The sequence below is a fragment of the Salvia splendens genome, chromosome 18 (genome assembly GCF_004379255.2).
Source record: "Salvia splendens isolate huo1 chromosome 18, SspV2, whole genome shotgun sequence".
Lineage (NCBI taxonomy): Eukaryota > Viridiplantae > Streptophyta > Magnoliopsida > Lamiales > Lamiaceae > Salvia > Salvia splendens.
In genome coordinates this window covers 18,132,024-18,159,268 of record NC_056049.1, presented here as the reverse complement: position 1 = coordinate 18,159,268, position 27,245 = coordinate 18,132,024, and the positions used below count along the sequence as shown (strand labels likewise).

The 27,245-nt window shown below is 41.5% G+C and overlaps 1 pseudogene; it reads left to right on the top strand.

The window, feature by feature from the left end:
- Positions 1 to 4: 4 nt before the first annotated feature.
- On the top strand, positions 5 to 27,245 carry LOC121776841 (annotated as a pseudogene).

Sequence of the window (27,245 nt, the reverse complement as noted above, 5' to 3'; positions counted from 1 at the left end):
CGAATTCCAGTGTTGCGTTTGCCTGTAAGTTTTTTCTGGTCTCTATTAAATCTAATTCCGGAACAAAACGCTCCATGTTTGTGATAAATTGATAAATTGTTGTTGCTCAGAAATCGGCCATAAAATGGATTGGGGATGCGATTTAGGATTTAATATCGATTTTTTGTTTAGGGTTGTTTGAATAGATAATGAGAGAAATCAATTTTACTGCATTTCGATTGTTGTTTAGTGATTAATTGTGTAAGTCTTATATTTTGCAGGGATATCATGTACAAGCCTGTGGTTTTAGGTGTGTCTGTTGTAGTTGAAAGCTGCTATTTTGTGTAGGAACAAGCTTGCAACTTGTTTTTCCTCTTGAAAGTTCTCTTTGTTTGCAGACATTGTTCTTATTTGGTTACCATTTTTCAGCTTGCGGTCACATTTCTTGCTTTTGGTGTACATTTAAAGCCATGGACAGTTTCATGCACTCTCATTGTCCCGTCTGTCGCAACCCGTATAATCATTTTCCTAGAAGCTGTGGATTGTTGCATTTTTTACTCCTCAAGTTATATCCATTGCCATACAAAAGAAGGGCAAAACAAGTTGCAGGTTTGAACTTCTTCTTATATTTAATTTGTGATAATTCTGAGTCACTTCATGAGATATGCTGTCCAGTTCGATAGCAAGGGGACAAAAGGAACTTTTTTCATTGACATGCTATGAAATTGGCCAATTAGTTTTCTTCCTTCAAATAAGCATCTTCCTCTGATTTTTTACCTGTTAACGAGTTGCAAAGCTGTGCCTTCTGTGTACTTTCTCCCCCTCTGTCCATAACCATATTCTTTAGGACAGTAAATTCCATGTTTATCCACAGAGCCAGTTTCGATGGTGCATATTTACTTTGTGCTATTTTGGCCGGAAAAAATATAGCCTGTCTCGTGCATTAAGGACAGTGTTGGATCCCGGAAGTGGCAAAGATTGGCTTGATTTATGCATATAACAGATTATTTTGAGTTATTGAGACATGCAACGTTTACTAATTGTAAGCCAATTGAGTAATCATGTAGCCGATTTTGTTACCCAATTGAGACATGCAACGTTACCTAATTGTAAGCCAATTGAGTAATCACGTAGCCCTGTTGCCCCACGACCCGGCATTTACATAATCGCCCAGTCACACCTCGCTTCCCTAAAAACACTGATACTAGCACAATAATAAATATAGGGATAACTGCCTTAAAAGTCACTAACTTTGCCCAAATTCCTGTTTTTTCCCACGACCTTTAAATTGGCGTATAAAGTCCATTGTTGTGAAAATCGCGACCCAGGCGCGCTCGGGTGCGGGGCGATCACAGCGAGCATGTAATCGCCCTGATGCGGCGGGGGCGTGCGAGATCCGTGGAGCGACGGTGGGGCCGCGCCTGGGTCGCCTGGGTCACGGGCCGATTTAGGTTAGATATTGATGACTCTTCATCTTCTTCCTTGAATAAATCAAAAAACGGTAACTTACCAACTTCCCATACTCTTGTTTATGGAAAACCTACACCAACCCTTCTATTCAACCGCCTTCTCCTCTCCTCTTTCTTCTTTTTTCTTCTCCTTTCTTCTTCATCAGCCACCACTCCTTCGGCGTGGGTCTTCTTCAGCAAAAGCAAAATCACTTTATTCTTCAGCCACCACTCTCTTCGACGTCCAGATTCTCAAGGTTTATCTACGGGTACGAGCATCATTTGTTATGGGGATTCATGAAATTTCAGTTTATCTGGAGTTTGTGTATGTGTTTTTTTTGTAAAGAATTGTTTTAGAGATATTGGGTACATTTGGATTTGTAGAACTGTTTTGTAACTATATAATTTTATTTTAGTTTTCTGAACTTGCAATCAATGTCGCCGCTTAATATGCATTGTTTATTTGTTGCGTAACACGTAGGGGTTGGTGTGTTGTTGGCTCCATAAGTACTCTATATTTTTGAAAACTACTTGTAATTCTCTGACATTCTCATTCCTGCATTTTTTTATTTTGAATTTTTTGTTAGAAACTTTTTTACCTTTTACTATAAACTTTCTTAGAAACTTTTTACATTTTACTGTTGAACTTATAAATGATTGTTTCTTTCTATATATCATTTTTATACAAAATGTCTCAAGACCCAGCTAGGAAATATGCAAAAACTGATCTGGATACCAGATTAAACTTACATGCAACTTTTGCGACAAAGTGATTACATCGGGAGTTCGAAGGCTCAAAGAACATTTCGTTGGCGGATTTAAACGTCACTGATGCAACGTTACCTAATTGTAAGCCAATTGAGTAATCATGTAGCCCTGTCACCCCATACCCCGGTTTTTTCATAATCGCCCAGTCACACCTTGCTTCCCTAAAAACACTGATGCTAGCACAATAATAATATAGGGATAACTACCTTAAAAGTCACTAACTTTGCCCAAATTCCGGTTTTTCCCACGACCTTTAAAATTGGCGTATAAAGTCACCAACTTTGCATTTAGTCGCCGATTTCCCATGATGGTTTTTTCCGGCGAACGAGTGAGCTGACGTGTCGTTTTTAATTGACGTGGCGGATCGTGGCGGCTGACATGGTCAACCATTATTGACTGTGCAATAAAATAAAAAAATATAAATTTAAAATAAAAATAAATTTTAAAAACAAAATAGCCTGTGAAGAAAGCTAGCACATTTAGCCCGAGGAACGGGAATCAGAGCCACGACGGATATGAAGAGGGGATCAAGGCATTGAGAAGGAGATACACAGTTGATGAGGAACGATCGATAGACTTCACTACGAGGTTGTATAGAGCAGCGCTTACACCATTGAAGCTGACGGTGAGGGAGAGCGCGAACGGCATTGCAGAGGGGAAATTCTTGATGCACAGAACAAAGCAGACTGTGTTGAACCAACAGATGCTGCAACCAGCTAACAAGCAAAGTATAAATAGCACAGTTTGTATTTAGGCTTCAATTCAATCAAATTGATTAAAATTGGGGGGAAACGCACACACAACACACATTGGCATTCATTTCGTGATAAAAAATTTCATTTACAGAGGGCAATATTATTCATGGATCAAATATTTCCAGATCAATCCACAACCTAATCAATTACTATCGAATTTGTAATGTACGAGATACTAGACTGCATTATTGCATTTTACTGCAACCGATAATATAGAATTGGAGCTGGATCAGCAAAACCTATCAAATTGGGGGAAAAGAGAAAGCAACTAACCACCGAATACGGCAGCGTAATCACTTTAGCACGACGAGCCTTTGCGCGCCGTAGCCGACGAGCCCCATCGCCGCGGCAGCAAACTCATTACTGCCCAAAGCGGCATCCAAATAGTGGCCGCAAGCACCCAAGGACTTGCCGAGGTCGGAGGCGGTGGCGAGATATTTGAGCTGGTACCTGCCGAAACCCCCAAAACCGACTTGAGCTCCGAAGACTAGGCCGAAAAAGTCGAGGTTAGTCCCCATGAAAGGCCTGTATCCAAATAGTGGCCGCGAGCACCATCCATTTCCCCGATTGGGCCACATTGTTGAGAAGAGAAGGGAAGAGTAGCGTTTGATGCAGTGTTGTTTAGGGGCGTGAGCGACGGGGCGAGAGACCCACGAATCGGGGCGACCGATACTTAAAAAATAGAATTAGTACCACTGCATTATTTTTAATATATATTTTATATAGTTATATAGGTGTTTGCTGTTTCTTATACTAATTTGTAGTGCATGCAATTGATTTTTTGTATAAATTTCCTTAGTAGTATAAGTGTATAAGTGTAACAGCATGTGCCTTTAGAGACCAAGTAAGAGAGAAATACTTGTTCGAAATTCCTAGAAGCATAATACTATAAATAAATATATAATATTATCAGTAGACAATAAATAAATATATAATATTACCAGTAGGGCGAGTAGGCACCTATAAGGAAGAGTGTACTAAATGCTTTCTTCAAGAGAGAAACAGAGAGATGACTTATTTTATTATTTAGTAGACCTAAAATAATTGATTACTTAAGACACAAAAAGTTGTGCTTAAATTGTAACGTAGAATATGAGTGATCCCTTCATCTTCCTCATCCTTCTTCCCTCTTTATTAAATACGCCGGAATTCAGAGCATAAAACAGCCGACGCCCCACATCGCCCCGCGTGCGCTTCAGCTGCCCCAACCGCCCCGGCTCGCCCTAGTCTCGCCCCATGAATATCGTTCGGCCCAGGGTGGCTGGGGAGACTACAGCCGCGCCCTGACCGCCCCACGCCCCAAGCGCGATTGAGCAAAGCGATTGTGAGGGATGAAACAACGTCGTTTTAGGTGTTAGAAACGACGTAGTTTTACGATTTTCCGATGTCATCCACGTCAACATTCAGGCATGCCACATAGGACACTTAGTTGCCGGAAAACACAGGGTCGAGTCATTGGGAGATACCAGCAGACCCGGCAAAATTGGTGACTTTATACGCCAATTTTAAAGGTCGTGGGAAAAACCAGAATTTGGGCAAAGTTTGTGACTTTTAAGGCATTTATCCCATAAATATATAAGTATATTAGATAAGCTGTGGGGGTGATTCTAGGATGAAGCATTATGTTTCATCTCTTCCTTCACTTTTATGTTTCTTGGTACTAATTCATGCATTTTAATGAACTCCAAACCTACACTACCATGAATAGTAGCTGAATGCTCTTCTTTGTGATCTTTGCAGAAGAAGAAAAGGAGATTGATATGCATCACCGCAATTTGAGGGGAACATTATTGAATCTCAATTAAGTGGAGTGTATGGCGCCCAAGATGCCACAGGTGAAGGAGAATCATCTATCCATTAAAGATTCTTCACAAATAAATTTGCTTGAAGGCAAATACAAGTATCCAACCAACGTCAAGCTCTCAAACTACTACCAATGATGCCAACTCTATCTCGAGAAGTACTAAAAAGGTCCTTGTAACTGATGTAGAATGTGCTGTTTGCAAACAACTATTGTATCCCTCTATTGTTCTTAACTGTGGTCATGGTAGCATTTCAGGTATTTTCTACATGCATGTCAGGAAGAGTATTGTTTTATTTTTCGATGTCTTTTGTTTTGCAGTTTATTGTGAGCAGTGTTGTCAAAACGCGCCCGGGGCGCGGGTCGCCATGATCGAGGCCGGCTTCAGCCCCAACATGGGTGAGCCGAGCAAGATACGTGGGGCGCCGTCGGGGCGCGCTCTGGGCGGTCGGGCGACTGGAGCGAGAGACGGAACTAGCGGAGCGGGGGCTTGCCTGTTGCCGTCCGCCCTGGTTCGCCGGTAGGCTGCAGATTTTTTGCTTTTACACAGAAAAAAGAAGAGGGAGGGGAGACGAGACAGGATAGAGAGAGAGAAATAGAGGGTCAATTTGATCAGTTTACATTGGGAAACGAAACTACTTTTTGACTATTTTTCTCTTTCATTGTATTTTTAAGATTTCCTAGAACGTGTTAAAATATAATTATAGTACTCCATCAATTATTGTTTATTCTATTGTTATTATTTGTATAAGTAACATATTTTATTAATTCCTTATATTTATAATTAATTTTAGGTTTATATAAAGCTAATTTAGTAATCTTTAGAACATCCCCAATCTCTAATTATGGAGCTTTTCATTTACCTAATTTTGTTTTATGAACTAAATGAAGAGAAATAAAATAATAATTATATGTTTATTTGATAATTTGTTTTATAAATTAAATGAAAAGATTTAAAATAATAATTATGTTTATTTAAATGAAGAGAAATAAAATAATAATTTATTATTTCTTCCAATCTTTCTTTCCAAATGACTCTATTATAAAATCCATTAATTAAATATTATAATAACTAAATTGATTATAATTCCTCTTGATTATAATTCCTCCAATAATTCTTTTCTACCCAATGTCAAAATTGAACTTTAAAAATATTTTTTTCCTGTTATGTAAATATAAGTATTTATATTATAGTGAATTATCTTTAATCATTATTATTATTAATATATAAATAATAAATAATTTTGCGCCCCGATTCGTGGGTCCCTCGCCCCGGGGTCCAGCCTCATCGCCCCGGACCGACCCGCGACCCTAACAACACTGATTGTTAGTCATGTATTCAACCAGACGATAGTATCTATAGATGCCCAGGGTGCCAAAGTTCACATCCAAGAGGGATTCCTAGCGTGTGCTTATTACTACATCAATTCCTTGAGGAATATTTTCCTGAAGAATATTCAGGAAGGAAAGAATCTTTATCCCATAGCTACAGTCATAGTCCATCTGGAAGTATGCTGCCATGTTTATAATCTTTATATCTCGTGTTTGATAGTTCAACTTTATCATTATCACATCTTTCTTTTACATTATTGTTATTAGGTTCAGCAGGAAAACAGGAGGAAAGTGCCAAAGCTTTGGTTTAGCCCTCTGGCTGGGCCAACTTTCACCCTGGGGTTGGTTGTGATTATTGTGGGGTATATCCTTTCACTCTCTTTGTCTGTACATGATGTGGCATTTAGTATTTCATTTCATGTCTCTTTTCAGATTTCTAGTAGATTGGTGGCTTTGCATAATGTTTGAATTTCATGGTATATGTACATTTGTGAGAGAGATAAATAGACCTTTTGAAGAATGTTGAAATTATAGATTCAAGCTTTTTTATACTCCAGGCAAGCATTGTTCCCATATCTATGCTCATTGGTTCCTTAGAAGAAGAAAGAGTTCTGCATTCTATGGTAAAAGATACTGAGTGGTTCGTGAACACCTTGGGTGGAAAATGTTGTAGATAAATATTACCTGGAGTGTATGTTAGGATTGGTATACTGAAAAGCATATTTCTAGCATGTTGCACGGATAGAATTGCTTGTATACAATAAACTCTACAATCCACATTTATCCCAAGGCGAGAAGAAGTAATTTTGTCGCATTGATGTTTGCTTGTGCATTTATAAGATGTATCTCAAAAATTTAAATGTATAAGAAGCAAACAAGTCTAATTCTTCAACATAGTAGACTGGTCGTGAACGACGTTCACAGAAGGTGACGCAGTCGGTCCTTTGTAGAAGAGAAATAGAATATCACAACCTAGATAGGCTTTGGCTACCTGTCGTGAAAGGTTGCATTGTCAGTCCGCATGTTTCCTTACCTTAGGAAATAAACGACACTAGTGTGGTATAGCACTGAAGGATCTAACAGTCGAGATAAGTCTTTCTTGCTATTTACTGAAAGACGAGGTCTCGGTGATTAATATTTCTTAATCATTGTTGATATAACATTGAGCATACGATATTGATTATGCACTACTTTGATTTATCAATGGTGCGGATTTTTCACAATCCAAGAATCCTGATATATTGGGTTGTGGTAATTAATGTCTAGAGGTGGTAGTATTGTTATTGCAATGAATCGTGTGCTGGGTGAGTCCAGTTTGATAATATCCTCAAGAGGTATTCGAAAAAGGTATTATTATTCAGAAACCCGCCCGGTTGGAATTTATTCCAGAATAATAAATAAAGATTTTGAACTAGACAACTCTTGGAAAAAGATATTAATTAATTAAAGTCAAATAGCAGACTTAAATTAATTAATGGATATTTATATCTTAAACACGGGAAATAATAAATTAAAGAGGTAAAGCCCGGATTACTTGTAATTTGGGATTGGACGGGCAGTCAATATTATTATACTATAGTGGATGATAATAATATTGTGTTTGGATTTAAATTAAATTGGGGCTCAATTTAATTAGTAAAAGTCCAACAGGTTTGGCCCAAGTCCAACCTCCATGGATCCCTAATCTGGCCCATTATAACTCAATATAAAAGGAGATTAGAAAGGAGATTATTAATAAATTAAGTGTTAATTTCGTGCTCCCCTGTGGGAGTGGACGAAAAATCGGTTTTTGACAAAACTGATATTCTGTCTTCTTTCTAATCAAGCCCTTTTCGATTCTGACAAGCTTTGCCCACCCAAAGGTCATTATCTGAGTTCGAGATACAGATTAGAAGGTTCGTGGTTGAGTACGAAGAACATAACGTGGAGAAGGTGCAAGCAATCGACGATTCTTTGGAGAATCAGATCGGTAATTCTAAACCATAGAAATTCATGTTTTAGGTTTAATTCCTTTTACATGAATTATGTGCGTTCTTGGATGCAATTCTGTGTTTAACATGTAGTTAATTGATCCCATAATCGGTCAAATAGATCTGTAATTATGATTTGTTTATGAATGCATAACTTCCGCTATGCAAGGGGCTCCAAACCCCAACAATTGGTATCAGAGCCAATTTTTGGCTCTGATTATGTGGATTAATTTCATGTTATGTGAATTGCATGATCTTATGTGTTTTCGTTGTTTGTTATATGTTTATAATATGCATAGTTCGAAAACCCTAGAACAAGAAGATGTGGCATTTTATAACGCGATGGGAATTTGAATGTTTCAAATTTAATTGCGCATTTCTTTTTGATTTCTCATGTGTGATGATTATTTAGATTCATAATCTTGTAATCATTACATTCTTGTAACAATTTGATATTGTAATCATTGTTTTCTTGTAATGATTACATGGAATTCATCTTGTATTAAAAATTGGAATGTGAGAATCACGCCATGGAGGCTACTCGCGTTGGATCATGGGGTAAATTTCGTTTGCGGAACACCAGCGTCGTACATACGGATCCAGAAGCGCTGCTGATCGAGTGGGAGCCTGAGAGCCGCGGGGTTATCCGCAAGGCTTAGGACGATTGGCGGCTGCTGAAACGATGCAGCGGGGCTCGCAGCTGCGGAGATGATGCAGCGGCAGTAAACACTGCAGGCAGCGACATTTCCGAGCAGCGGCAGTTTGCGGTGATCATCACTGATGGATCCGCGAATTTCTGATGTTAGTAATTGCTGGTAGAGAATGAAAACTACGACACAAAGAATTTACGTGGTTCGATTTACTGAAGTAAATCTACGTCCACGGGAAGAAGGGAGGGCAAGATTGTATTGCTTGATCTGTTTTCTACAGCTTACAAATACAAACTTGCTATTTGCTATTTTATCTCTAGAGAGCTTAACCTTCTTCTATCTGATCTAAGTTCTATTTATATCTTGAACTAAGATCGTGGCTTGCATCACCACCCTAAGTCGTGGATGTCGTGTAGGTCATGGCCTAAGATCGTGGATGTAGCGTAGGTCATGGCCTACGATCGTGGCCTGAGTTGACACCACGTGGTAGTGGGTGTGTTGGACATCCTGTATGGGTCCACTAACTCCTTGTTCGGTCGAATACTGAGACCGAACTGCTTTGGTTGCCGATCTGAGAGTAGAGCTTGATGCCGACCTGAGAGCAGAGCTTGATTGGATGGCTTTTACCGAGCTGTAGGCTGAGGCCGAACTCTTTGGTAATGCCGAACTCATACTCCTGCTTTGGTTGCCGATCTGAGAGTAGAGCTTGATGCCGACCTGAGAGCAGAGCTTGATAGGTTGGCTTTTACCGAGCTGTAGGCTGAGGCCGAACTCTTTGGTAATGCCGAACTCATACTCTTCCTTGGGCTTGTTTAGTACGCACCCCATCACTACCCCCCCCGAAAAGCGAAGTGAATCACTTCGGCGAAGCGAGTCACTTCGGCATTCTGGAAAAGGGTACGGGGGAGGCTGAAGTCAGGGGACGTGCCCTGCGCGTGACTGCATTAAATGCGGCATTAAATGCGACAGTAAAATCCGGCCGTCGAATCCTGAAAAGGTGGAATATGAAACGGTGCGATGATTTGAAATCTTTTCCAAATCTGATAAATACCGCCTTTCTTCATCATTTGAACACCTTTGCTATTGGCTTCTTCTGCACTCTCTATCTTTTGCGTGAAAAATTTCCTTCCGCTTTCAAAAATTTCCTCAGGATTTCTTCAAACTTTCAAAGAGTAAGAACCATGTCTGCTTCTTCTTCGTCTGAGTCTGGTAGCGGTAGAAAAGGGGGTAAGGGGTCTTCTAGCCGGAAAGAATCCGGGGAGAAGACCGTAGAGTATTTTCACAGTATCTTGAGTAAGGATACTGTGATATCCCTTTACGAAAAATACTCTTTTCCTGGGGGGAAGGCGGTGGTTCCCGACGATGATCATAGGGCTAACGACCCGCCGGAGGGTTATGCCACCGTTTACGAAGCCTGCTTAGAATGCGGGCTTCGTTTCCCTCTTCCCCCACCTTTTGTAGAGCTTCTTGATTTTTTTCAACTCCCTTTAGGTCAGGTGACTCCGAATTCTTGGAGGCACTTGTCGGCTTTTGCTGCCGAACTCCGTAGGTTAGATAAGGATCTGTCTCTGCGGGCAATCCTTAATTTTTTCCAATTTAAAAGGAAGGGATCTTGGTTTTACTTGATCCCCTTACAGCCTTTTAGGGCATTCTGCAAAACCAAGTGGCCGAAATGGCAAAACCGCTTCTTTTTTTATAATAGGACAGCGGCTCCGGGCTTCCCCTGGAGAGGGCCGAAGTCCGTGATTCCTCATCCTCGGTTAGAACCATTGGCCGAGCTCGATGGCGAGCTCAACAAGATTCCCATAGTTAGGAAACAATACACGGAGTCTGAGCTCGTCAAGGGCGACGTCGTGTTCGACATCTCGTCTTCGGACGAAGAGGCCGAGGGTGAGGATTTCTCTTTACCTTTATGTTCTACTGCTTTAATGAAGAAAACTAACCTTGCTTTCTTGCTTTTTGGCAGTGTACATGCTGAACAAGGCTACCCGAAAATCTTCGGAGTCCAAGGAGCCGGAGAGGCCGAAAACCACCAGCTCGGCGTCTGATGCCGAGAGGACTCCGAAAAGGCAAAAAACCTCTTCGGATCCGAAGAAGCCGGAGTCAACTTCGGCAAAGGGGAGGGGGAAGGCCCAGAAGCCCCCGAGAGCGCCAGAGAAAGACGTGGTCTTGGCGCCTCCTTCGGAACATATCTGTGAGCCGTTTTATGGCCCACGGACTTCGCCGAGGTGAATTCTCTTCTTGATTTTCTGGCCTTGCTTTTTTCCTGTATTTTTTGTGGTCCCTTTGTTGACTTTTTTCTTTATTCATTTTCAGAGGAACGATATGCTCTCCAAGCTCGTCGCCGTCGAACTCTCCAAAGCGTCCAATGACTATGCTGAGATGCAGAGGAAGTTGGCGGCTGCTTGTCATCGGGCCGAACAGGCTGAGGCTAACTTTGAGAAGGCCAGAGCTGCTAGGATTTCGGCCCAGGATGAAGCTCAGTTTGCCAAAAACCAGCTCGTCATCCAGCGGGAGCAGACGAAACGGAGGGATGCTGCTGCCGTGGTTGCCCAAGGGGAGGCTCTCCGTGTTTACACGGAGAAACTCTTTTTGAGCAGCCAGTTCTCGGCCTTTGTCGGTAGTCTGGTAAGGCTAATTGCCGATAAGGGCGAGCAGGGGGCCGATGTCGTGCTGCCTCTGTACAGCCGAGAGATAGCGGCTCGGCTTCAGAATCTGCCGCTCCTTGAGGAGCTCGCTTCATCTTCGGTCCTGCTTTCTGCAGACCGAGTCCGGAGTTGTCGAGCTGATCGGGACGAGAACCTGGAGGCTATCTTTGCCTCCGTGGGACCCGTTTCACCCGCTTCGACTTACAACGGAGAGGGTGAGGCCGAGCCGCTGGAGCGGGAGGCCGAAGTCGATCAGGCCGGGCATCCGGAGAAGGAAGCCGATCAGGAGGCGGAGGCGAGGCCGGCAGGAGGCGAGGCTGAGGCTGAGGTAGCCCAGGAGAAAGAAGCTGTACCAGACCGAGGAGCCGGAGACGAAGCTGGCGGAGTATGATTTCGTCTCCCTTCTCTTAGTCTAGTTTCTTCCTTGTAAAATGGCCTTGAAGCCCTAGTGTAAAAAATTTTCCTTGTGAATGAAAAATTCTCTACACTTGTCTTCGTATAGCTTTTCGTACTTGCCTTTATTCCTGTTGTATTTTACTATCTGCTCGGTACAGCTGCCGAACTAATATAGCTGCTTTGTACCCAAGGAGATGGAGATACTTCACTGGAAACGGCTGTACTCTTCGGCTTTGGACGAAGCTGAGAGAAGAGCTATAGCCGATCAGACGAAGAATGACGAGCTTCTGGCTCGTTTAGTGAAGCTGGAGGCCGATATCAAGGACTTAGAGTCCGATAAGAAAGATCTGGAGGCCGAGCTGAATACGGCCATTGCTGAGAGGACTGCGTATGAGGATTACATCCGTGTGCGCGGGGGAATGACCATATCAGATGTTCAGAGTCGAGTTGACGAACTGTGGGAGGAATATCATGTACTCCGTATGAACAATGTGCTGGAGAGCCCGGCTTGCCAACAAGTTGTGACATCACTGCGGCGTTGGGCTTCTCGGTACAACATTGTTCTTTCTCGGCGCCCCTCCATAGAAAGATTCCTTCGGCATATCGCGCCAACAGATGCTCGCACTCCAGATCAAACCACTGGTTCCCTTGTTCAAAATCCTACTCCCAGCCAACAACGAACTCCGGAACAGCCGGAAACGTCAAGACGAGAACGGGCTCAGGAGCAACCGGAATCGTCAAGACAGGGACGGACTGAAATTCGCCGAGGAGTTGTGACTATGAGCGAGCAAGATCAGCAGATGCTTATTGCAGAGACTCTTCATCGCCGAGGTGTTAGGACTTCTCGGGCTCGGGGAAGAGGCGTTGGGTCGAGGATAGCATCTCGTCGACCTGCTTATTCTTCATCTGCTCGGAACAACCGAACTCGGCTTCCAGAGGATTTTGCAGATAGGTGGCTTAACTTCAGCAACCCTGGACAGTAGAATAGTCCTTTGTAATAGCGTAACGCCATTTTGTAGGGTAGCTAAGTTGTATGCCGAACAAGATTTGAAAAATGAAATTTTGTTTTCGCTTCTAACACTGTATTTACAGCTTAGCGAAAAAATTCCATCGTACTCGTCCTCGGTCTTATGAAGTAAACTTCTTTGACCGGACTTGGGCCTTGGTCTTATGAAGTAAACTTCTTTGACCGGACTTGGTCCTTGGTCTGATGAAATAAACATCTTTGACCGGACTCGTCTTTGGTCTGATGAAATAAACATCTTTGACCGGACTCGTCTTTGGTCTGATGAAATAAACATCCTTGACCGGACTCGTCTTTGGTCTGATGAAATAAACATCTTTGACCGGACTCGTCTTTGATCTGATGAAATAAACATCTTTGACCGGACTCGTCTTTGGTCTGATGAAATAAACATCTTTGACCGGACTTGGTTTGTGTTCTAATTTGGCGATTTTTGTCGCCGGGATCGAACTTTCCCTCGTCCTAATTCGGCGAGTTTTATCGCGTGGATCGGACTTTCCCTGTTAACCGAAGTGGTCTTATGCAGTAAACCTCTTTGACTAGACATGGTCGTCCCCGGTCTTATGAGGTAAACTTCTTTGACCGAACTTGGTCGTCCTAATTCGGCGAGGTTTATCGCGTGGATCGGACTTTCCCTTATTGCAGTTCGTTTCAGACGAAGTGCTTGTTAAGCTGAATCGCGGTCTTGTATCCTCCTTGGAAGCTTGGACTCACAATCGTTGGCTTATTGCAGTTCGTTTCAGACGGACTGCTTGTTAAGCTGAATTGTGGTCCTATATCCTCCGTAGAAGCTTGGACTCACAATAGTCTTTAATAATCGATCTAAAAAGGAGATCAGTCTTTAAAGAACGATATACCTTGGTACCATTTGTAAGAGACGACAAGCACATAGAGACAAAACACATAGAGAAAAAATGAAAAGGACGAAGGAAAAAAACTTTAAACCCTTTTTTTTTAAAAAACGACAAGTAAAAGGTACAAGTAAAAAACAAACAAATAAAAACACATACCCCTATGACCGAACTAGACACGAGACGGACTGACCGGACTTTTGTCTCTTACAAGTGGAACTTCTTGAGGTTGGAGACGTGCCATGTTCGGGGTACTTGTTCTCCTGACATGTGAGTCAATTTATAAGACCCTTTGCCGAGGACTTCTGACACCCGATACGGACCCTCCCATGTGGGCTCGAGTTTGCCCAGCTTTTCTGCTCGGCTTACTTCGTTGTTTCTCAAGACGAGATCTCCCACTTGAAATTGAAGCTTTTTCACCCTTTGGTTATAATACCGGGCTACTTGCTCCTTATACTTGGCTGCTTTTATGCACGCCAATTCTCTTCTTTCTTCGGCGAGATCTAGTTCTGCTCTCAGTCCGTCGTCATTCATTTCTGAGGAGAAATTTAGAGTTCGGGGACTGGGTACGCCGATCTCCACCGGAATTACGGCTTCAGTGCCGTACACCAGACTATACGGAGTTTCACCGTTGGAGGTTTTGGGTGTAGTTCGGTAGGACCATAGGACTTGTGGGAGATTTTCTACCCATTGTCCTTTGGCTTGTTCTAACCGAGCCTTTAACCCTTTCACCAGAATCCGGTTCGTTACTTCCGTTTGTCCGTTTGCTTGGGGATGGGAGACCGAAGTGAACCGCTGTTGAATGTTCAGCTCTTGGCACCAATTCTTGAACGTCTTGTCGGTGAACTGAGTCCCATTATCCGAGATGAGGATGTGGGGTATGCCAAATCGGCACACTATGTTCTTCCAGACGAAGTCCAATGCCTTTGAGCTCGTTATTGTAGCTAATGGTTCAGCCTCCACCCACTTCGTGAAGTAGTCCACGGCAACGATAAGGAATTTCATTTGCCGAGGAGCTTGAGGAAGTGGTCCCACTATGTCTATGCCCCATTGCATGAAAGGCCAAGGGCTTTGCATAGTGTATAGATCGGTCTGCGGCATCCTTGGGACATTTGCATGAATTTGGCACTTCGTACACTTCTTGACGAGCTGCACTGCCTCTTGTACCATGGTTGGCCAATAATATCCCCATCTCAGAACTTTTTTAGCTAAAGCTCTGGCTCCGATGTGGCTACCGCACGATCCTTCATGAACTTCTCTGAGGATGTAGTCCGTCTCTTCTGGTCCTACGCACCGCAATAACGGCTGGAGGTAAGACTTTCTAAAGAGGACTCCTTCATGAAGTTCGTACCGAAGAGCTCGGCACGTGATCTTCCGAGCTTCTCTCTTATCCTCGGGCAATTGTCCTTGATCCAGATACTGCAAGATCGGCGTCATCCAGTTCGGCGAGCTGGATACTGAATGTACCTCGGCTTCATCAATGCTTCGATGCATTAATTCTTCCGCCTTTGAGCTCGGATCTGAGGCCAATTTACTTAAGGCATCTGCTCGGCTATTTTCCGCTCTGGGAATGCGGATTATCCGAAAATAGGAGAAACTTCGGCTGATGCTTTGCGCTTTGTCCAAATACTTCTTCATTCTCTCGTCACGAGCTTCACTTGTACCCAACATGTGATTTACTATGACTTGTGAATCACAATGGACTTTGAGAGATTTGACGAGCAGACTTTGCGCTAACTGGAGTCCGGCCAGGAGGGCTTCGTACTCGGCTTCATTATTAGTAGTGGGGAATAGGAAACGAAGGGAGTAGGTTACCTCGTGTCCGTCGGGAGCGACAAGTAAAATACCAGCTCCACTTCCCATCTTGTTTGAAGCTCCATCTACGAATCCGCTCCAGCAGTCCGGCGGCTCTACTTCGGATTCCAAGGGCTGTGCTAGTTCGGCATTGGCAGAATTCTTCTGTTCGGCAATAACGGGAATTGCTTGATCGAACTTCGCTTCTGCAAGAAAATCCGCCAAGGCTTGTCCCTTGATGGCTTTCCGAGGTAGATATTCAATTGTGTGCTCTCCCAACTCTATAGCCCACTTGGCGATTCTGCCTGATGCTTCTGGTTTGGTCAACACTTGCCGAAGTGGCAGATCAGTTAAGACGCATACCTTGTGAGCATAGAAGTATGGCCGCAGTCTCCTTGCTGCATTTACTAATGCTAGAGCAATCTTTTCCAGAGGTTGATACCTGGTTTCTGGACCTCTTAATGCTCGGCTTGTAAAATAGATGGGAAGCTGCTTTAGGCCTTCTTCTCGTACAAGCACCGCGCTGATGGTTTGATCCGATGCCGCTAAGTATAAGAATATTACTTCGGCTTCGGTTGGAGCAGAGAGAATAGGAAGCTCGGCTAGATAACTTTTGAGCTCGTCAAAGGCCTTTTTCTGCTCGGCTCCCCACTCGAACTTTGGTGCCTTTTTCAACACCTTGAAGAACGGCAGTTGCTTTTCGGCTGCTTGGGAAAGGAATCGATTCAGTGCGGCTAGACATCCGGTTAGCCTTTGCACGTCATGTATGGACTTCGGCATTGCCATGTTCTGAACGACTTGAACTTTTGAGGGGTTTGCCTTGAGTCCGTCCTTTGAAACCCAACAACCCAGAAACTTTCCCGAATCTACCAAAAAGGTACACTTTTGGGGATTAAGTTTGAGGTTGGCTTTCTTGAGCACGTTGAGAGTGGACTTGAGGTTGTGCTCGTACTCCGAGGTGCTTTTGCTCTTGACGACTATATCGTCAACATACACTTCGACCTCCTTTCCAATCAGGTGCCGAAAAAGCTTGTCTACCATCCTTTGATAAGTGGCTCCGGCATTCTTTAAACCGAATGGCATCTTTTTATAAGCGAAAATGCCGAAATCAGTAATGAAGGCCGTTTTTGAAGCGTCAATCTCATCCATTAAAACCTGATGGTATCCTTTGTATAGATCAAGAAAACAAAAAATTTCAAAGCCTATCAGAGCTTCTACTTTTTTATCTATGTTCGGAAGGGGATAGCAATCTTTGGGACAGTGCTTATTTAGATCGGTGAAATCTATGCACATCCGCCATCCTCCTTCCTTTTTCTTGATCATGACAGGATTGGCCACCCACGAAGGATATTTCACTTCGAATAACACATCCGCCTTCAATAATTGACGGACTTCGTCATGGATGACTTGACTTCGTTCTGCCGCAAAGAGTCTTTGCTTCTGTTTTATCGGCCGGACCGAAGGATCAATATTTAAACGATGAGTGATTACCTCGGGGGGCACTCCGGTCATGTCCAACGGAGACCATGCAAAGACGTCTTTGTACTCCTTGAGGAGCTGGATGGTTTTTTCCCGAAGTAGAGGCGTTCCCGCGAAGCCGATCTTAACCGTTCTGGATGGATCGTCTTCGTACAGCTGAACTGTCATCGAATTCGGCTCCGGTATGACTTCGGTCATTGCCTCTGACTCCGGCTGCTGTGATTGCTATGCTTGGTGGTGCCGATCTGATTGCTCGGCACTTCTAAGCGCAATTTGCAGACATTCCTTTGCTCTCTTTTGGTCACCTCGGATGACCGCTATCCCTCCTTTAGTAGGGATCTTGATGGTGAGGTGATAAGTGGAGCAAATGGCCCGAACTGTGTTGAGCCAGTCTCTTCCCAGGATGACGTTGTACGGGGACCGAGCTTTCACCACAAAAAACTCAATCATCGTACTGGAGCTAGTAGGCGCTTTCCCCACCGTGATCGGAAGGCTGATAATACCTTCAGGGCGGGTGTCCTCCTGGGCGAAGCTCTTCAGGGGATGCGGAGCCGGGCTGAGCCGAGCTGGGTCCACTTCTAGTTTGTCGAAGCACTCTTTAAAAAGAATGCTGACTGACGCTCCTGTATCCACAAACACCCTGTGGATCAGTTTGTTTGCCACTCCGGCTTGGATGACAATGGCGTCTTGGTGAGGAGAGATGGCCGGGACGGGATCAGCATCCGAGAACGTAATCACTTCGTCCTGCTTCAGCCTTTTATGCGTTGGCTCCTCTCGATTGGAGCCCCTGCGCTCTGACTTCAGGGACGACTTGGTCTTCCCGGCAGGGAGAGCGTCAATAGTCAGGATTACTCCATCATATTGCGGCTCGTCATCGTCTTCGGGATCCGGCTGCCTTTTCGGATCCTGAGGAGCGCAGTTCGCACCTCTCTGCTTCTTATTCTTCTTTGACTGCTTGCTTTGGTATTTTTTCAATGTCCCTGCCCTCACAAGAACATCGATACCTGCAGCCAAGTTTCTGCACTCCTCGGTATCGTGACCGTGGTCTTGATGGTAGGAGCAGTAGTTATCCTGGGGTCGGCGCGCGGCCGATTTCGTCATCCGCTTTGGCTTTTCGAACAGGTCAGAGTGTAGTTCGAAAATTTCCGCTCTCGGCTTGTTCAGCGGTACGAACTGAGCGGGCGGCTTCTCGGGATTGAGACGGGGTCCCAATCTGTCTTGCACCGGGGTCCTTTGAATCCTTTCAAAAGGAGTTCGGCGAGGATGTCCCTGATCGCCAAAAGGAGTTCGGCGAGGATGTCCCTGATCGCTATGATCGGGCTTCCTCCTGTCTCCTCGGGACGATGAGCTGTCTAACGACCGTTTGCGACGGTCTGCCTCATCGGCCCGGGAGTACTGGTCCGCAATGTCCCACATTTCCTGAGCTGTCTGCGGACCGCACTCAACGAGCTTCCTGTAGAGAGCTCCGGGCAGGATTCCATTTTGGAATGCCGAGATGACAAGCAGATCGTTGAGATCGTCTACTTGCAGGCATTCCTTGTGGAATCTTGTCATAAAGTCGCTGATTTTTTCGTCGCGACCTTGACGAATGGAAAGCAGCTGAGCCGAAGTGATTCGGGCTTCCGCTTTCTGAAAGAACCTCCTGTGGAAGGCATCCATTAGATCTCGGTAAGATCTGATGCTGCCCTGGGGGAGGCTATCGAACCACCTTCTCGCGTTCCCGATGAGCAGCTCGGGAAACAGCTTGCACATGTGGACCTCGTTGAGACCCTGGTTCGCCATGTTATATTGATAGCGCCCCAAGAAATCGTGAGGGTCCACGAGCCCGTCGTAAGTCATCGACGGAGTTCGGTAGTTCTGTGGTAGGGGAGTTCGGGTGATGTCGTCCGAGAACGGAGTCTTCAGTGCTCCGTACACGGCGAATCCGATATCTCGTCGGTATGGAGGAGATTGAGTTCTCCTGTGATTCCGGTACCGAGGAAGAGCAGGAATATGTCGGGGTTGAGGATTCTTCTTCCTGGAAGACACGGCACTACTGCGGTAGTGACTTTCATGTCTGGATGAGGAAGGAGAATCCTCCGCTTTCGTCTTCGGCTCTTGGCTCTTTTGCAGGAAGGCTAAGAACTCATCCTGCTTCTCAGCCAAGAACAGCTTGACAGCCTCATTCAAATCAGGCTGCTGGGAAGACTCAGTGGGACGATTTTTGGAGCGGCCTGTTCCTTCGCCATGAGAACTGGTGGTGGATTTATCCCTAGGCTGTTTTCCAGACCTATGGGATGGATTGGCTTCCTCCTGGTTCTCACGGGCAGGAATACGGGTACTCTGCGATCTGGTATGCATTTTTTGGGTGGAAAAAAATGGATCAAAAATTCGCTTTATCACAAATTTTGTTCTCTGTTTCCCACAGACGGCGCCAGTGATGGATCCGCGAATTTCTGATGTTAGTAATTGCTGGTAGAGAATGAAAACTACGACACAAAGAATTTACGTGGTTCGATTTACTGAAGTAAATCTACGTCCACGGGAAGAAGGGAGGGCAAGATTGTATTGCTTGATCTGTTTTCTACAGCTTACAAATACAAACTTGCTATTTGCTATTTTATCTCTAGAGAGCTTAACCTTCTTCTATCTGATCTAAGTTCTATTTATATCTTGAACTAAGATCGTGGCTTGCATCACCACCCTAAGTCGTGGATGTCGTGTAGGTCATGGCCTAAGATCGTGGATGTAGCGTAGGTCATGGCCTACGATCGTGGCCTGAGTTGACACCACGTGGTAGTGGGTGTGTTGGACATCCTGTATGGGTCCACTAACTCCTTGTTCGGTCGAATACTGAGACCGAACTGCTTTGGTTGCCGATCTGAGAGTAGAGCTTGATGCCGACCTGAGAGCAGAGCTTGATTGGATGGCTTTTACCGAGCTGTAGGCTGAGGCCGAACTCTTTGGTAATGCCGAACTCATACTCCTGCTTTGGTTGCCGATCTGAGAGTAGAGCTTGATGCCGACCTGAGAGCAGAGCTTGATAGGTTGGCTTTTACCGAGCTGTAGGCTGAGGCCGAACTCTTTGGTAATGCCGAACTCATACTCTTCCTTGGGCTTGTTTAGTACGCACCCCATCAATCACCAGTGGCAGCAGGGCGATCTCGTGCAGCTATAGCAGAAGCGCAGTAGGCTGGCCGAGCTGGGAACTTAGCCAAGCTGTGCGAATAGGGCTGTTCGAAGTGCTGTGACGGTGGAGTTCCGATCAGCAATTGCGCGGGGTTCGAATTGAGTGGGAGCCATGGCTTCGGTGGTCTCCCGGACTCAACAAAATTTTCAAAATTAATTAGGGTTTCCTAACCCTTGGAATGAATAATTAAATTTATTTCTATCATATGGATTTAGATAGATTTTATTCTATCTTGTTGAATCCTTGATTGACTAAGATAAATATTAATTAAGTTTATCCATATCTTGTAGATATTGATAGATCTATATCTATCTAGAATATATCTTAGTAGATTTGGATAATTAAAATCCATGTTTATCTTTATCTTGTGGATATCTATAGAATTAATTCTATTTAGAAAATATCCTAGTAGATTTAGATAATTAAATGTATCTATATCTTATAGATATTGATAGATTTATATCTATCTAGAATATATCTTAAAAGATTTAGATAATTGTTAATCCAGTATTGTAATTATCTTTTGGATTTAAGATGGATTTAGTTCTATCTAGTTAAATCCTAGTTGAATTAATTGATATTAATTCTAGTTATCCTAATTTTATGGATATAAATAGATTTATTTCTATTTAGAAAATATCCTAGATAAATTTAGATTAAGATAATACATGATAATCCTTATCTAATTGGATTTTGATAAAGTTAATTTTATCTAGAATAAATCCTAATAGATAGTATGATATATTCTAGTTTCTTATCCAAATAATCTAAGATTTTCTTAAATCTTAGAGTGATTGGATTTTATCTTCATCTTATGGATTTGGATAAATTTGTTTCTATCCTGAAATATCCTAGTATGATTTAGATAATGATAATCCAAGATCAGTCTTATCTTGAATTTAAGGATTTGATTTTATTCTTATAAAATCTAGAATAATCCCAAAAAGGATTTAGATAGATTCAACTCTATCTAGATAAATCCTAAATTAATTTGGATAGTCATTATCCAAGATAAATTTATCAAATCTGAAATTCATAGTTTGAATAAGATAAGGAATTAATTATTTATTTAAATCTCCCTAGATTTATTAAATAATTTCAATAATTATCCAGTGTGATTAATTACCATGAAGTAAATAGATTTATCTGTTTATTTGATGTTAATCTGGTTTAAGTGGATTATCTGCCTTTTCTGGTTATGTGATAATTATGCAAAAACCATGTTTAAAATGACTAAGCGATAATTACAACAGTGTGTTGTATATGGTCTCCATAAATTGGTTTATATATGAAGCAGTTTCTAATATTATCGCGACCCACCTTAGTGGGAGCAATAATTCTACGAAATAGCAAGTTCATAAGATTAGACTTCTTAATAGTAAATTGTTTAAACTAGAAGCGAGTTTCTAATATTATCGCGACCCACCCTAGTGGGAGCCATAATCCTGTGAAATTGCAAGTTCATGTGTTTAAACATATTTATAAGATAGCTATGGAATTTTGTTAGTGGCGTACGACCTTCCCTAGAAGGAGTATCAAAACAAAAATAAAATTCCTAGATGCTAATATTTAGGGTAAAAGCTTAGGCAATATTTGGCGGTCATGCCACCTTAGTGGTCTCTGGACTATCCGTCGGTATTGCGACTAGGAAATTGTTGGAATCCGAATTTGTATGACCTCCCTAGAGGCGTACATATTTTGGTTTTTCACAGTTGCGAAATACATAAATTGTTTTGTGGTTGTTTGCGATTATGTATTAAGCATAGTATACGATAAATAGTTTTATTTCTTCTCAGCCAAATTCTTAATAATGTTTGTGAACCTTAAAGAAATCAAACTCGAATGCCAAAATTATGTAGACTGGAAATATTAAATGGATAAGATTCTCATTGCTGAAAACTTAAAGTTTGTACTCACTAATTCATGTCCTCCATTTCCTCGACAAAATTCTACAAAGAAAGTTTGAGAATGCATTTTATGCATGTACTCGATAAGTTCGTTGAGGAAGAATGTCAAACTACTTTCTTTTAAGTAGTGAGACAAGTCTTGGTTTATACCGATGATAAAGGAATATCCAATGAGGACGTTGTCCAGATTCTATTGGAACATCCAAAAGAGATAGAATGTTTTGATGAATCTTCTGATTCAGTTACTCAAATAGTTTCTACACTCAGTTCATCGCCAAATGTAATAGGAAGTGATTATATGAAGGTTGTTACTGAAAAGTTGGAAACCTTTGGCATTATATTCACTTTATTACTATTGGAGGAAGATAACATGATAGTTGACAAATTCATTAAGGCTGCATCTTTCCCATGTCTTAGTTCAATTGAACAGAAGACTAGCAATGGAAAGAGGGAAGAGCTGAATTGTCATCAATGCCGGCTGAAAGCAAGAAATGCAAGAAATATTTGGTGAAAAGGCAAAGAGAAAATGCATTGTAAGTCGGATTGACCTCTTATATAGAAGGACAATGGCTTTGATAACAATGCAACTTCTAAAGGAGAGATCTACATCCAGTTGGGCAGTTGTTGCACTGGGAGCTATTTGTTTATGCTCACTTTATTGTTTTGTTTTGATGTTAGAGATTTTGTTTTATTGGTACAGTCTTGTTTAGAATGAATTTATATTCAGTTTCTAAACTCATTTATGATTCTACGATGTTCAATTTCATTTTATAATGCTTGCATTATTGAGAAATGTGGATTGAATATCAATCATGGTACCATAGAAAAACAAATTATACATCATAGTATCTAAACAATATAATTGCAACAAGATTGAGTTTAACACAACAGTTCAACTTCTTATACAATGAACAATAAAGTATTTATGGCACTTAGACTTAAGGCCAAGAAAGTACTTAGTAATTGTTCAAACTGATTTTGTCTAACTCAAGTGACCATCGAGATTTTAACAACTTGCTTGTTAAATAGCTTGAAGGTCAAGAAAGTCTGGTTGATGCACTAAAAGTTAGAATCCTTTGGTGGTTCAAGGGATTCAGAATACTTATAGAGATGCAACATAGAAAGACTAGTAAGTCTCAATGGTTTACACCATGGGAGACGAGCAAATGAGTTAAGATCAGTTGTGGGAGTTAAACCCTAGTTGACTACTCCAAGCATTCTTCTAAAGAATGGGATAGTCATATAAGAAGATATCGAAGTCTCTCGAAGACAAGTTCAATAAGTGAACATTTTTTCTCAATAACACCTTATCATTGATGGGATATACGTTGGAAACAACGAGTTATACCTTAAAGAAACTACCATAACATCAATACCATCTACAACACACGAGTTGTGGACTAGAAGTAAGTTTAGTCCAGCACATCTCAAGGTGTGGAGTTATTCCAAGACATGTTTTGGAAAAGGTATCCAAGTAATTGGAGTTGTGTACTGATGTATGTTTTAAGGTTGTCCCAAATGATAGAAAATGTACAGGTTCTATAATCTTCACGGCAAGATATGTGTTTGTTTACACAAATACTAGATTCTTTGATGAAGATTATGATGAGAACTACAAGCCTAACAAACATGATAATTCTCTAGATAATGAGAATATCTATTTTCCATCTTAACCAAGAAGTCATATCATTAGAAACTTATGCACTAAGAAAATCAACGTTTGTACCTAAGATTGTAAGAGTCGTGTCGTAGTGGGAGCGTTCATGGCGAACATAATAAGTTCATGGGTCTAAAAGAGTCTTAAGACTCAGTCTTAGATCAACTTGAACATAATCCCTGTAACTATAAGGACGCAATGACTTATTCAGATAATCATTCTTGATAAGATTATAGATTCTGAATAACAATCTTAAATAGACAAGAATGTTTGCAAGACTTGCGATACTACCCATAGACTATTTCAGTCAGTGGGAGCTAGTGGACCTGCAAGTGTAAGCATGGATCTCAAAAGGCTAGAATAATGACAAAGGGTTATACCCAGAGAGAATTATATTCTTGTCTGCCATTTTTGCCTAAGTCGATCTGTATATTGTCTATTGTAGCCTACATAAATTAAGATGTATGTACTATGATTGTCAAGACAATTTTCTTTAAGTAGAAATCTTGAGGAGACCATCTGCATGGAACATCTTAATGGTTATGTAATACAGGGCAAGAAAGTTGAAAGTACACTATATTTGGTATTCTTGGTACTCTACGATGATGACATCTATAAAAGTTGATAAACAACTAAGAGGGTTATCTAGCGTAGGAAACTGGTCGTCTACCCAGTTTAAGGATGATGGATTAAGATAATCTAGTTACATTCTAAGCATCTGTGTCATTAGATTGCTAGAAAAAGAATGTATGTTTTCTTAAAGAATCCTACATCTGCACAATACTTAAACACTTTAGCATTAAAAATTCCAAGAAAAGGTTTTTCCTTTTCTAGACGGAATTATTTGGTCTCTAGTCAAGTTTTTTCGACATTGAATGAGATCACGAAGAATGAGACAAGTTCCATAGTTGGAAGTCTCATATATGCTATGATATGTATTAAGTTAGATATTAGCTTTGTCGTTGGCATAGAAGCTTGATATCATTTTAACCATGGCCAAGGACATTGGATGGGTAAAAAATATACTATAGTACTTGAAAAAGACTAAACGGTATGCTCTAGTTTACCAGACATCCATGTTATGTCCTTTAGGTTACATCGACTCGATTTTATAATTGATTGATGATCGAGTTATCCTCTGACTATGTCTTAAAGTTAGGAGTTGAAAACTGAGTCATGAAGGAGTGTGATTACATCACAGACTCTATCATGAAAATTACAAGTGTGTTTTCATCAGAAACTACTAAGGTAGTTGTTAATCTCAGTAACTTCCTAATAGCTTTGACCGTGATTCCGAGTATGTGTATGAGTATTATATTTTGTTATAATTACTCTAGTCATATGTCTAACTTGAGGGAAACACGATCTGATAAAGCTAAGCAATCACATAGAGATGAAGTATGAAATTAATTAAGGATTAAGTGCGCAGCAAGACGTTATGGTTTCCAAGATATCATTAGAGAACAACCTGGCAGAATGTTTTTCACAAAATGCCTATATGGCAACATTTTTACACATGAGGTGAAAAGTACGGTAGTTCGATGTATCATGGCCCGAGACCTGCTTAGAGTATAAGTGGGAGAGTTTTGGCAGTGGGTATACTCGAAAGCATGATTTTGAGTATAAGTGGGAGATTGTTAGGATTGGTATACTGAAAAGCATATTTCGAACATGTTGCACGGATAGAATTGCTTGTATACAATAAACTCTACAATCCACATTTATCCCAAGGCGAGAAGAAGTAATTTTGTCGCATTGATGTTTGCTTGTGCATTTATAAGATGTATCTCAAACATTTAAATGTATAAGAAGCAAACAAGTCTAATTCTTCAACATAGTATACTGGTCGTGAACGACGTTCACAGAAGGTGACGCAGTCGGTCCTTTGTAGAAGATAAATAGAATATCACAACCTAGATAGGCTTTGGCTACCTGTCATGAAAGGTTGCATTGTCAGTCCGCATGTTTCCTTACCTTAGGAAATAAACGACACTGGTGTGGTATAGCACTGAAGGATCTAACAGTCGAGATAAGTCTTTCTTGCTATTTACTGAAAGACGAGGTCTCGGTGATTAATATTTATTAATCATTGTTGATATAACATTGAGCATACGATATTGATTATGCACTACTTTGATTTATCAAATGGTGCAGATTTTTCGCAATCTAAGAATCCTGATATATTGGGTAGTGGTAATTAATGTCTAGAGGTGCTAGTATTGTTGTTGCAATGAATCGTGTGCTGGGTGAGTCCAGTTTGATAATATCCTCAAGAGGTGTTCGAAAAAGGTTTTATTATTCAGAAACCCGCCCGGTTGGAATTTATTCCAGAATAATAAATAAAGATTTTGAACTAGACAACTCTTGGAAAAAGATATTAATTAATTAAAGTCAAATAGCAGAGTTAAATTAATTAATGGATATTTATATCTTAAACATGGGAAATAATAAATTAAAGAGGTAAAGCCCGGATTACTTGTAATTTGGGATTGGACGGGCAGTCAATATTATTATACTATAGTGGATGATAATAATATTCTGTTTGGATTTAAATTAAATTGGAGCTCAATTTAATTAGTAAAAGTCCAACAGGTTTGGCCCAAGTCCAACCTCCATGGATCCCTAATCTGGCCCATTATAACTCAATATAAAAGGAGATTAGAAAGGAGATTATTAATAAATTAAGTGTTAATTTTCGTGCTCCCTTGTGGGAGTGGACGAAAAATCGGTTTTTGACAAAACTGATATTCTGTCTTCTTTCTAATCAAGCCCTTTTCGATTCTGACAAGCTTTGCCCACCCAAACGTCATTATCTGAGTTCGGGATACAGATTAGAAGGTTCGTGGTTGAGTACGAAGAACATCACATGGAGAAGGTGCAAGCAATCGACGATTCTTTGGAGAATTAGATCGGTAATTCTAAACCGTAGAAATTCATGTTTTAGGTTTTAATTCCTTTTATATGAATTATATACGTTCTTGGATGCAATTCTGTGTTTAACATGTAGTTAATTGATCCCATAATCGGTCAAATAGATCTGTAATTATGATTTGGTTGTGAATGCATAACTTCCGTTGTGCAAGGGGCTCCAAACCCCAACAGTGTACTCATGTTTTTGACCATCCAGATGTGGATTTTGCTTGCCCCTTTTATTGGAGGCTGATTGTACTTTTTATATGTTTTCTGATTCTGCACAGATATATCCTATTACGGGAGTAAGATATAAATGCAAAGACTGCGTGGAGAAAATTGGTTTCGACCTTTGTGAGAGTTGTTACAAAATTTCCACCAAGCTTCCCGGTCGATTTAACCAGCAGCATACTATGGACCACAAGTTTGATGCTATACAACCTAATCATTATAATATGGTGCTGTCAAGCTTTGGAGCTGAACTGTCTGTGGAAGATGACGGATCTGGTTTTGGCTCAGAGGACGATGGTATAGCTTAGTTTAATACTTCGCCAAGGTGGATGGTCCATAAGAAGAAGCTACACTGGTACCAAATACCTTCTGCCATTCCTCTTCATGTAACATGACTCTGCCTGCTTGGAATGGGATCCTTAAAATTATATTTTGTGTGTGGATATTATTTCGATAAATACCCTTTAAATTGTGCC